This window comes from Dipodomys spectabilis, unplaced genomic scaffold (genome assembly GCF_019054845.1).
Source record: "Dipodomys spectabilis isolate Male_0828 unplaced genomic scaffold, ASM1905484v1 ptg000054l, whole genome shotgun sequence".
Classification (NCBI taxonomy): domain Eukaryota; kingdom Metazoa; phylum Chordata; class Mammalia; order Rodentia; family Heteromyidae; genus Dipodomys; species Dipodomys spectabilis.
Genome location: NW_024870731.1, coordinates 30490319 through 30501675, shown reverse-complemented (window position 1 = coordinate 30501675; position 11357 = coordinate 30490319).

The window sequence follows — 11357 nt, the reverse complement described above, 5'->3', positions numbered from 1 at the left end:
GGTGTGAAGCTAGCTCAGGCAGGAAAGTCCTTAAGTAAGAAGTGGAGCTGTGGCTCATGTGGTAGACCACTAGACTTGGGCTTTTTCAAAAGCTAAGGGGCAGCACCTATGCCCTGAGGTTCAAGGATTGGCATGAAAGAGAGAGAGGCAGAGAGAGACAGACAGAGAAAGACAGAGAGAGAGACAGAGAGACAGACAGGAAGGGAAGGAGAGAGAGAGGGAGGGAGGGAGGGGGAGAAAGAGATTTAGAGAGAGAGAGAAACTCAAAGTTTCAGCCTCAGAGAAGTCTATTGGAGTACTGTGATTATATAACTCATGTCACATTCACGTGAAGCACTAAGATGAAACACACAGATAGACAATTCAGGAAAGTATGAGATGTTTTGTTTTTCATGGCTCTTGAGAACTAAAGAGAGCCAAAGACATGAAACCAGAAATTCATAATAACATCTTTGAAGATGTCACTTCATTTTCCTCCCTGATACATGGAACTCATCCTTATCCTTTAATACAGCAAAGAGGAGAAATTTATAAAAGATAACATCAGGTGCTCAACAAAGAATTGATTCACTTTTTCTTGGAACGGGTAGCTCTGGCTGGTCTAGAACTCATAATCTTCTTGCCTCAGCTTCCCCAATGCTGTGATTACAGGAATGTACCACCAGGTACATAACATAGTTATTATTTAAATCCAAAGGCCAAAAGATGATTCAAATATGTGCTTCTCTCTCAACTGTCTAGCTGAGAGACTTTGAAAATGTTTTGATTTGATTAAATCTTTTGTTGGTCTCTTTCTCTTTTGCATCCCTAATAGATAACAAAAAAAAAACAAATTAGTCATCCATCCTTTTCAATTATGAATCATAAGCATGATAAGGAACGGAGGAGAGAGGGGGGGGAAAGACAGAGAGAGAGAGAGACAGAGAGAGATGCATAGTTAACTATTAAGAGTTCATTCATAATGAACTCGGATGGAGATGGGAGCTAAGCCACCAATGCCCTAAATTAGCCAGAAATTTACATCACTGAGAATAATTTTTCTGGCTCCATTACTCGGAACTGTGAGATTTATGTTTGAGTGAAATTGAACTAAATTGGGCTAAAGTCACATTTGAAGGGGACTCGCTATAAATTAGACCTGAAATCCTTGAGATTGGGGTGAAATTTCCAAAAGTGTAGTAGTCTTCACAGGGGAAAACGAACAGCCCCAACAGCTCCTTCGCGCTCACTCCACCCTGCTCCAATCTGTTCTTTTTACGTCCAACGTCAAAGGCAAGCTCTCCTCATTCCAATTGTACCCTGAACACTCTCCCCCATAAAATGTGGTTTAAAGGCCAGCTGCAGTGTGGAGCCTTTTCTCAGAGCCTACAGTTTCAAACAAACGACTGGGCAGAAGCCAGAATCTATATGGGCTCACGAAGACTGTAAAACATTTGGTGCCGAGTGGAAAACGACGTCTGTGAGCTCTGCCAGACGTTTGCAGCTTTCCTGTACCTGTGCCAAGCCTTCCTCAGCCTCCCCCTACCCTTCCCTGTGCAAGGTGGGGGCGGGGCTGGAGAAGATAAGCAAGAGATGTAGGGGTCTATGCCAGGGGGTAAAAAGTCACTGCCACCCTCAGACACCTAGGCCTCTTTGGGAAGGAAAGTGAGGGCCTCCAGCCGAACTGGGCATTGGAATTTGGGGTATTACACTCATCTTGAGCTTCACTGAGCCCTGAGTGGATTCTAAAGCCCATTCCCCAGATGAACCCCTGCACCCTGCTTTGCATCTTAACTCTCTTAAAAAGTTTCAACGGAATTCACCCCTGTCCACAAGGACTACGCACGAAATCATTTGCTCGTGGACCCAGTTTGTAACATGTGAAAATGTGTGTGGAAGAAAGTATGTGTTTCTTAAAGGAAGAACACCCAAAATGTTTTCGGATGGAAGTGTGAAAATGTCTAAACATAGATGACATGATACAGATCATGAGAAAGTCAATTTGAAATTACCCTGGAATATTGCAATAATGTTTTCAAAAGAAGAAGAATTCAGGGAAGGGAGATGGAGATCTTTCTCCCACTCTGCCTGAGACGATTTTGTATAAACAGCCCCACAGTGGTGCATTTATTCCCACGCATTCTATATCACTCAATTCAACAATACCATGAGGCGAGAAGTCTTACTGTTCCAACATTCAGATTAAGGAACGTGAAGGTTAAAACAAAGTAAATATAATCAAGTTGTTACCTACCCCTAGATTTGATTTCTCTATGGGCCCACTTTTTCTGAGCTGAGTGACCCCCATCCCTCTCCAAAAGATACCCCATCCCTGATTGCTACAAGAAACAAGAACAACAACACGTGCTTTTCATTAAAGCTTCCACAGATACGGACACATGAATGTCCACTCAAGACAAACTACACTTGTCTTAATACAAAGTGTGAAAATCAGATCCTTCTCCTCTGGGCCTGTTCTGCTGCCCCCTAGAAGAGAAGTAGTTCTGATTATTGCAGATGATGCGGAAGCAAAGGAACAGCAGGGCCTGGTGGCAAAATGACACCAAAGAAGTCTCCCCAAAACAGAAACCATCTGGTCATTTCTCTGCTGAGCACCGCCAGTCATCATCCTCTTCCTCTGATGAAACTCAAGAAGACATGCCCCATGCACAAAGCCTCCAGCCACGGCAGCCACTGGGGTAAGTCCCTTGCACGTAAGGATCTCTTTTCAACTCAGGCTGTTGACTTATTTACTTATTCCCAGTCCTGGGGCTTGAACTCAGGACCTGGGCACTGTCCCTTGAGCTTCTTTTGCTCAAGGCTAGCACTCTAGTAATTTGAGCCACAGTGCCACTTCGGCTTTTTCTGTTTAGGTGGGACTGAGGAATTGAATCTAGGGTTTCATGCATGCTAGGTAAGCACTCTACCACTAAGCCACATTCCCGGCCCTAGGCTGTTGATGTTTACTTTTTGTTTTTCCCATCCAACCTGCTCCAGTTCACCAGTCAGGTATCACTAATCGATTCTGCTCCCCTATTATCCTCCTGCGAAAATTCTGCTTCAATCAATTGGTGTGGGGGAGGAGCTTCCTTTTCCTCTGTGTCTACAGATTTTCTTTTCCTTCCCAGCACTGAATTGGATTTGCACCTTCCATAGCAAAGGCCCAAAGAGTTTTTCAGTGGTGTACCCTGCCTGCCACACCGTGAGCACAGCTCTTTATCTGCAGCAGGCACAGTTCAGTGTTTGTGGAAGGATCAATGGGGGCAGAGCAACAAGACTGGCCGTGGCAGGAGGCAGTCTGGTGAGATCCAGTCATCCTAAAGTCCAGCCGACTCGCTGCTGTGTCAGACAGCGATGGGGTGGAGGGCCTTGCCTATGCAGGTATATGGAAGATGTGACATCCTAGAGAAAACTTCAGGTCTTAGACATCTAAGGTCAATGTATTATAAATACGCATCTGTGTATGTACCTATAAACATGTAGTAGATGTTACATATACTACCTTCTCAATAGATGCATATAGATAGCATATATATATATATGTATGTGTGCATGTGTGCGTGTGTGTGTGTGTGTGTGTGTGTGTGTATTACACATGAGTAACTATCAGTTTGGCTCTTTTGTTATCATTGTTACTTTTATTAGAGGTGTTGCCACTGGCCAAATAACTTGCTATGTGCTCGATGATGGCCTAAGTAATATGCAGAGGGAACTGAGTTCAATCTCCTTACATAGCAGGTACCAGTCCCTTCTCTTTACATATAAAAGAACTGGGGCTTAGCACAATGACCACATCTATCTGAAGTCTCTCAGACCCAGGATTAAAATGTAAGTTTATTCAAAATTCATGTACCATCCAGGACAACTGACTTCCAGCTCTTAACTTATTACTTGAAAACACAACACAAACTCCCAGCTTTTCTCTTCCACAGACACACATTATAACACATAGAGCTTAAACACCAACTTCTATCCCATGTATTTGATTGCCACCCACATCTCCCTGCTCAGGGGTGGAGGGTGGGGTGCATTCCATAGGGATTCAGCTTTTCCATGAACTCTTTCAGACACAGCAAGACAGTCAGTATATTCCAAGAGCTCAAGCCAAAGTTCCCTGACATCATTCAGAGATGAAACAATGTACTCCAACACCCAGTAGTGAGTTAACAAACTAATGCTCTTTCTTCCATTGCTATAATGCCAACAATTTTTCTCCTATTCAAAGAGACCTGATTAGAAGCAAAGCCTGGACTGGTAAATAAAGAGCCTACATTTTAAGCTCCAATTCTGTCATGAACAAGCTTTGTTGGCTTTTAGCAAATAAACAGAAGGAGGAGAGGATGTTAGGCTGCATTTGGAGCATAAGCAATGGGGTCCTTCTTTCTCCACCATTGCTACTTGGCAGCAGTCTGTTTTAGGTACCTTGGTCCCACACCCTTTCATTTAAAGTTCATCTCAGATACATTCATCACATGGCATGAAAAACAATCACTGGACACAAGACTTAAGAACAAAGTGGGCATCCTTAGTTTAAGGAAGGAGATAGATTAAGAAGGTACCCACACAACAGGGCACTAGTTGACTATAAAAATCCTGAGGACCCTCCATCTTTGACATGGGAAATCTCAGAATTATTTCACATCTGGAGCCCCACTTTCTAGTCTTCCAAAGGGGGCCGAGGTGATATCAGAGGCAAGACAACAGGAGCTGAATCCGTGCTTTCAGTTGTGAACTTATTATCGCTCCATGAGCAACTCCAAAATCATCTTTCCTCACGAAGCATCTAATCATCTCTCATGACCCAAACAGGGAAAAATTCTAAATCCTTCCCCAGCCGTATGCGCAAACTGGAAACTCGTGACGTTAAACACCTCCTTCGCAGAGCTGTGCCCGACTGGGAGCTATTCGTCTCTTCTCAATTTAACGCGTTTGCTTGAGTTGCAGGGACACTTCCACTCACAGACAGAAGTGCATTAGTGGGAGATTTATGCTAATATCTCAGCAGTGGAAATCATGAGGCTTACTATATTCTCATTTGGTCTGAGACAAGCAACCAGAGTCTGTGCTTTAACATGATTTCCAGGAAGGATACTGTAGCTTAAGAAATGCTGATTTGCTGGCATTTATATATTCCAGGAAGAGGGCTAGCTTAAGTGTATCAAAGCCTAGAGCAGAAAATTCTTTTAATGCCCCCTTCCTCCCTGAACACATCCTCAACAGAAGAGAAGAACAGAAAATATCCATTGGCTAGAGAATCGCTGGCATTAAAGAAGAGCCTGGAACCATTTTTGAAGAGCCTTCATAAGACAATAGGACAGCCCTCCTGGGGGAAGGAGGGTGCTTTAGATCCCCGCAACTGCTCCCAGAACGGTCCTGCCAGCATGTTCAACGGCCAACTGGTTCATCTTGCTAACTATAACGCTCGGCATATGGAGAGGGAGTGTTTATAGATATATACATACACCATACATTTTCGCAGCAAGTACATATAGAGACCATCCAACTGTATATTTTGCAGACATACAAACACGCACATATATTGTCCATATGTTCAAACAATTTTTAAAACTATCTCAAGAACAAATAAAGATCTTCTTACATTAAAAGTTGCCGGAGGTTATCAGAGTGCACAATTTAGAGAATCTAGTTTAAAGGTGGACGGAAGTGGGTTCCCATCCCAGTCTTGTTCTGTCCAGACAGGAAGCTTTTAAGCTGGAAATTGTATTGGGGTCTTCCTCACACAATGACTGTGAGTATGGTGTATGGTCATGTTGGTGATGCAGTTAGCCTCTTGTCTACTGCTAGGTACATTCTCAGTAGCTACTAGTATTATTAATGATAGACATGCCAGGGTGGATCAAGAGAGGTCAAAAGAATGGTAGGATATTGTGTAGGACCTACCTATAGCCCTTAGGATTTAATGGCCCTCCCCTTACTTCCTGCCACACCCCAGGTACAGGTCCAGCATTGACCTCACTCATCCCTCATTCCTTCCTCTCATTGGCCATGAAGGACCTTGAAGTCTGGGGAAGGGGATTCTTACATTTGTTCTCTAGTTTCCAGACTACAGAGAGACTTACAGTTTATGGAACTCAGTAAATACAATTTACTATTATCAATGGGGAACACATCCTCTGTAGGTCTTTTCATATAGAAGGAAGTATCAGGTGGGTCACAGAAAAAGCTGATCCAAAAATCTCTAGAGAAAGCAAAGCAATGTGAAAATGGTATCTATTTTTTTAAAGATGTTGTCTTTCAGTGAGCACATAGAGACATACATAGATTCCTTGGCTTTTCAGGATAACACCAGAGACTAGGTGGTTGATAAGTATAGTTCTGCATTTTCTTCCTCACATGAACTCTCTTCTGGATACAGCATCTAAATTTTCAGCCTAGTTCTTAAAGAAATCCTGTGTAAAACATTCTTATCAATATTTGCGGAACTTGTATCTCCTCGCCTTTTCTAGTCTTCTTTATCTAGCTAGAAAGAAATGTTCAATTTAAGCCTCTACCAAGCCTTTCCATAATAGTTTTTTTTTAAATAAGCCAATTATCTTTCACAATCTTATTTTACCTGTTTCTATAAATGTTGAATCCATTATATAGATCGCAAATGCATGGGGCACTTACAGACTTGGGACAGACTGGACAGGTCCTATTAGTTTAGAACTCACATGGCAAATAATAAAAACAATGTAATTCTAATAGCTACGGGCAAAGATGTGGGGGTGCCCAATGTAAAGGGTTACCATGAGACATCAGGAATCCCCATCTTCAAATTAGTTTTCTCCAAAGAGGATCCAGGATGGAGTATCTTTCACCATCGTCAAGAGAAATTTTCTGTTGGGTGAATCCTTTTACAAGGCAACTTGTCCTGAGATGCTTCCCAAATTAAGTCATTCTAAGCATCTATCACCATTTCTGGAGTTAATTCCAAGTCATTTGGCAGTGTGTGGAGGAGAATCCCATGGGTGTAGGGTAAGAGAAAAGATAAATCCAAACTTTGGAATCCACAATAGATTTGGGGTCAGTTCCGATACACCCACTTCATGAAGTTAGATGCAATGAGTTGCCTACCCAGATCTAACCCTCTGCCTCTCCCTTTGAGAACCTTTCTCTCATATACTTCCTAGCTCTTGTATCACTCAACAGATTCACAGGACTCCAGGGAAGAGTCAGGGATAGAGCCAGATAAGAATAAACCAGTGAAGCCGGGTGCCGGTGGCTTACGCCTGTAATCCTAGCTACTCAGGAGGCTGAGATCTGAGGATCACTGTTCAAAGCTAACCTAGGCAGAAAAGTTTGTGAGACTCTTATCTCCAATAAACCACTAGAAAACCAGAAGTGGAGCTGTGGCTCAAGCGGTAGAGCGCTCGCCTTGAGCTGAAGAGCTCAGGCCCAGAGTTCAAGCCCCATGACTGACCAAAAATAAATAAATAAATAAACCAGTGAGTGCAAGGTATTTCCCTGGTAACTCAGATTGGTCTACAATGGCCTAAATAAATGCAGTCAGATTAACAGGAAGGACATACATAGTAGAATAGATAGAAGCACTCTTCTTATTTTTATTTGGCATGAACAAGGAAGTTTACCTGGCTGCCACTGGCAACAACTTATGGTCATGGTTAAATCAATGCTATATCTAAATTCCTATGATTATACCCTCATATAGTAAAATCTCTGTGCCCATCACAAACTAAGTCTTCACTTCTAGGCTTTCCATTAATTGATATATCAAATCTCCTTATTACTTAAGCTAACTGCACACTAACTTTTATGATATAAAAGAAAAACTACTGTGTTAAGTGTCCATATTGATTTTAAGATGTATTTCAATTTGAAAACATTAAAATATATGTGAAGAGGTAGGGAGAAGTACTTATTACAATTTGGGAAATAAGCTGTAATACAAAAATATGTTAGAATTGGCTTGGTTCATGATTTTGAAATTAGATTGTCCACTTAGGATTTATGATCTATAATTAGAAATGGGTCCAGTTCCTAGGCTACTCCCCCATAGATAGCAGCCTAAAAAAAATCTTAGACCTCATTGATACCAAGTAAGTAGATAATTAAAATGATAGAAGAAGATTAACCTTCTTGGAGATTTTTCACTTGTAGGCATATGAATACAATAAAACTATATTCTGCATTAAAAATATGTACACTATTAAGAAAATCTAAAAAGGAAATTCTTTTTAGAAGTAACTCTAGCTCATATAATATTTTTTTCTTTTAATTAATAGCCATTTACCTAAATCTAGAGTTATTATATGCTTTAACTATTTCTCAGACTTTTTTAATTACTATATTATATCTTGTCCTTTGCATAGCTGACATACACTCTATTTTAATTCAATACTGAGCCTGGGTACAGCTCAGCTACTTCTTAAAGTAACTAACACTCTTTCTTCTCTATTTAGCCACTATTTTCTTCATAACTTACTTTAAAGATATTAATGGTGTGACATTGATCAAGAGATATTTTCATAAACTCCTTTGTTAAATGGCAACTTCTTTGTACAACTACTTAAAGATAATTAAAAATAATTAATTCTGAGAGAAAAGATATTAACATATTTCTGAGCACCTATGGCCCACACCTGTAGTCCCAGCTAGTCAGAAGGCTGAGATCTGAGAATCATGGTTCAAAGCCAACACAGACAGAAACATGCATGAGACTCTTAACTCCAAGTAATCAGCAAAAGGCCAGAGGTGGACCTGTGGCTCATTGGCAGATCATCAATCTTGAGTGAAAACACCATGAGAAAGCTCAAGGCTTTGAATTCCAGCCCCAGTACTAGTGTGTGCATGTGCACACATATACACATACACAGATAAATTTTAAAATAAGTAATTAATTAAAAGATACTAACATACTATTAAATTTACCATTTAGGTTTTTCCCCAAAAGAGGCAATGATAGCAATTTCCTAGTAAAATCTATTTCAGTTCTCACCATATCACCTCAATAAACACACAGGTCTAAAAATGCTTTCCAAATCACACAATCATTGAAAAAATCATCAATTCAGTTAAAAACAAAAAGCAATGCCTGCTCATTAATGTAAGAAACACAAGGGATTAAACTTGATGGATACTTCCCAAAAGATTGGTCAAATAATCAAAAGGAAATGTAATTTAGAAGTGATCGATTTGAATGACTCTTCTAAAGGAATTTTGGTTTTGTGTTTGATATTTATCCATTCTGATTCCCAACCATCCAACACTTGCAAAAGTCTAGGACATGGTAACATGCTACCATGTAGCAGCAATCTTTCCCTAGAAGCTAAGTGTATTAAATAGTTACTTAGATTGAAAAGTTAGAAAACACTGCCTTAAGGAAAAAGCCTGATGAATATTAGGGCTGCGACTCCTGTTTCTTAGTATCTTCAAAGAGTAAGATGAACTAGAAAGATTGTTTTAAAGCTGGCTAGTGTGATTAACAAGACAGCAAAATACATTATGTAAAAATTTAAAACATATTGACTTTTTTTTAGCATTTTGGTGCATGATTCCATAGAAGCAATTGGCAACTCAAAAAAAAAACAACTTTTGAAATTCTTTTGTAAGAATCATCCACTTTTAGCATTTATAAATAAGAAGCACAAACAAAACAAAAGTAGTAATTGGGAAAGGAAAGATTAAGGTCAATATATGGCAAACTATAAGGGGTTTCAATTCAACCTGTCAGTTTATGAATATAATGCTCTTGATCAATGCCATTCCTTCCATCAGCCTCCATCTGTCCCAACCCCACTCAAGTTTCATGGTTCCATGTTCATACATAATATATATATATATATTAAGTACTATGACTATCTTTTGTAATTAAAATGGATGTTTTTCATTGCTGAGAAAAAAAGAATTGAACAAATTTCACATCATGTTTAAGTACCCCAAAACTACTCTTAGAAAACGAATTTAGAAAGGTCACCACAAACCGAAAGCACTTGATGAAAGTTTAAGATTAATTAAATGTATTGTGGCACCCCCTCCCGCCCACACACACAACAAATACCCCACATGGATCCTATAAGAATCAGAACGGAGACAATCATTAAGGTCATTCATGCTGGAAAATAGCTGAAGAATACTAGCTTGTGCCACAATCTACTAAATTGTCGATACATTGATACAATGGGGCAATAATAACTCTATTAGGATGGATTTAGACTACTTATATTTATTCAAGAAGAAAAATGTAGTGTCTGTTAGTAGTTAAGGACTCGAGCAATGAGCTAGACATCACTAATCACATGGCGCTGGACCGTCATCCTGAGACTGCTGTCCTGTGTGGTGCTTATGCTCTCCCCTGTGGGAAAACACCAAGGTCTCTATGCTCAGAGGCAAACTTGATCCAAGTTGAAAATAGAAGTTGAAATAAAGAAAACTATAGCAGGTCAAACACTGACATTTGACCTGAACTGATATTTACTAAAAATAAACAGAGATATGTAACTGCTAAGGAAAATATATATTCCCTCCTGTCTGTCTAATCTTTTTTTAAATGAAAACAAAAACCAGATTCTCTTTGTCATTGTAAGTTATCCAACTAAAATCCTGTATTTCCTAGGCTGCCATTTGACTGTGACAGGCCATCCCAAATGGATGTGTTCAGAGAGCCTCCAAGGCAAGTGTGTGTGTGTGTATGTGTGTGTGTGTGTGTGTGCTGGTACTGGGACTTGAACTTAGAGCCAGGGCACTGAGATATTTGTCTCTGAGATTTTTGCTCAAGGCTAGAACTCTATCATTCGAGCCATAGATACACGTCCAGTTATTTGGGAGATTTTTTTATATTTTTTTATTTAATTTTATTTTAATTGTGAACATACTGTACAGAGGAGTTACAATTACATGGGCAGGATAATGCGTACATTTCTTACCAAGCATTGCAGCCTCCTCCTTTGTTTACCCTTCACATCCCTTCCCAGCCTCCCCCCTCCCCCCCCATCCCAATCATTCTCCCCCCCCCCCCACACTGACGTTGTAAAGCTCGTTTTGGACATGACAACTTGTACTTCTCATTGTTGCAACAGATCCACCTGTATCCTCAAACGACTTGTTTTTCCCCATCTCCTCCACAAGTTATACTGACATCAAATATAGTGAAAGCAGGGGTTATACTGTGGGGGAGGGACATACAAAGCAACAAAGAAATAATCTTATAAATGCGTTAGAAACACATGCATGAAAGAAAAAAACATTAAAATACATATCTAAGGGTTCATTTTCCTAACAGCCAGGCCCAAAGAAACATAGGCCCCATGGTTTCCCTTATTTGCAATATCTAGTATATGTATGAGTCAAGCGGAAAAGGTCAGATAATGTGATTTGGGAGATTTTTTGGTGGTGAGTTGGAGATAAAAATCTCATGG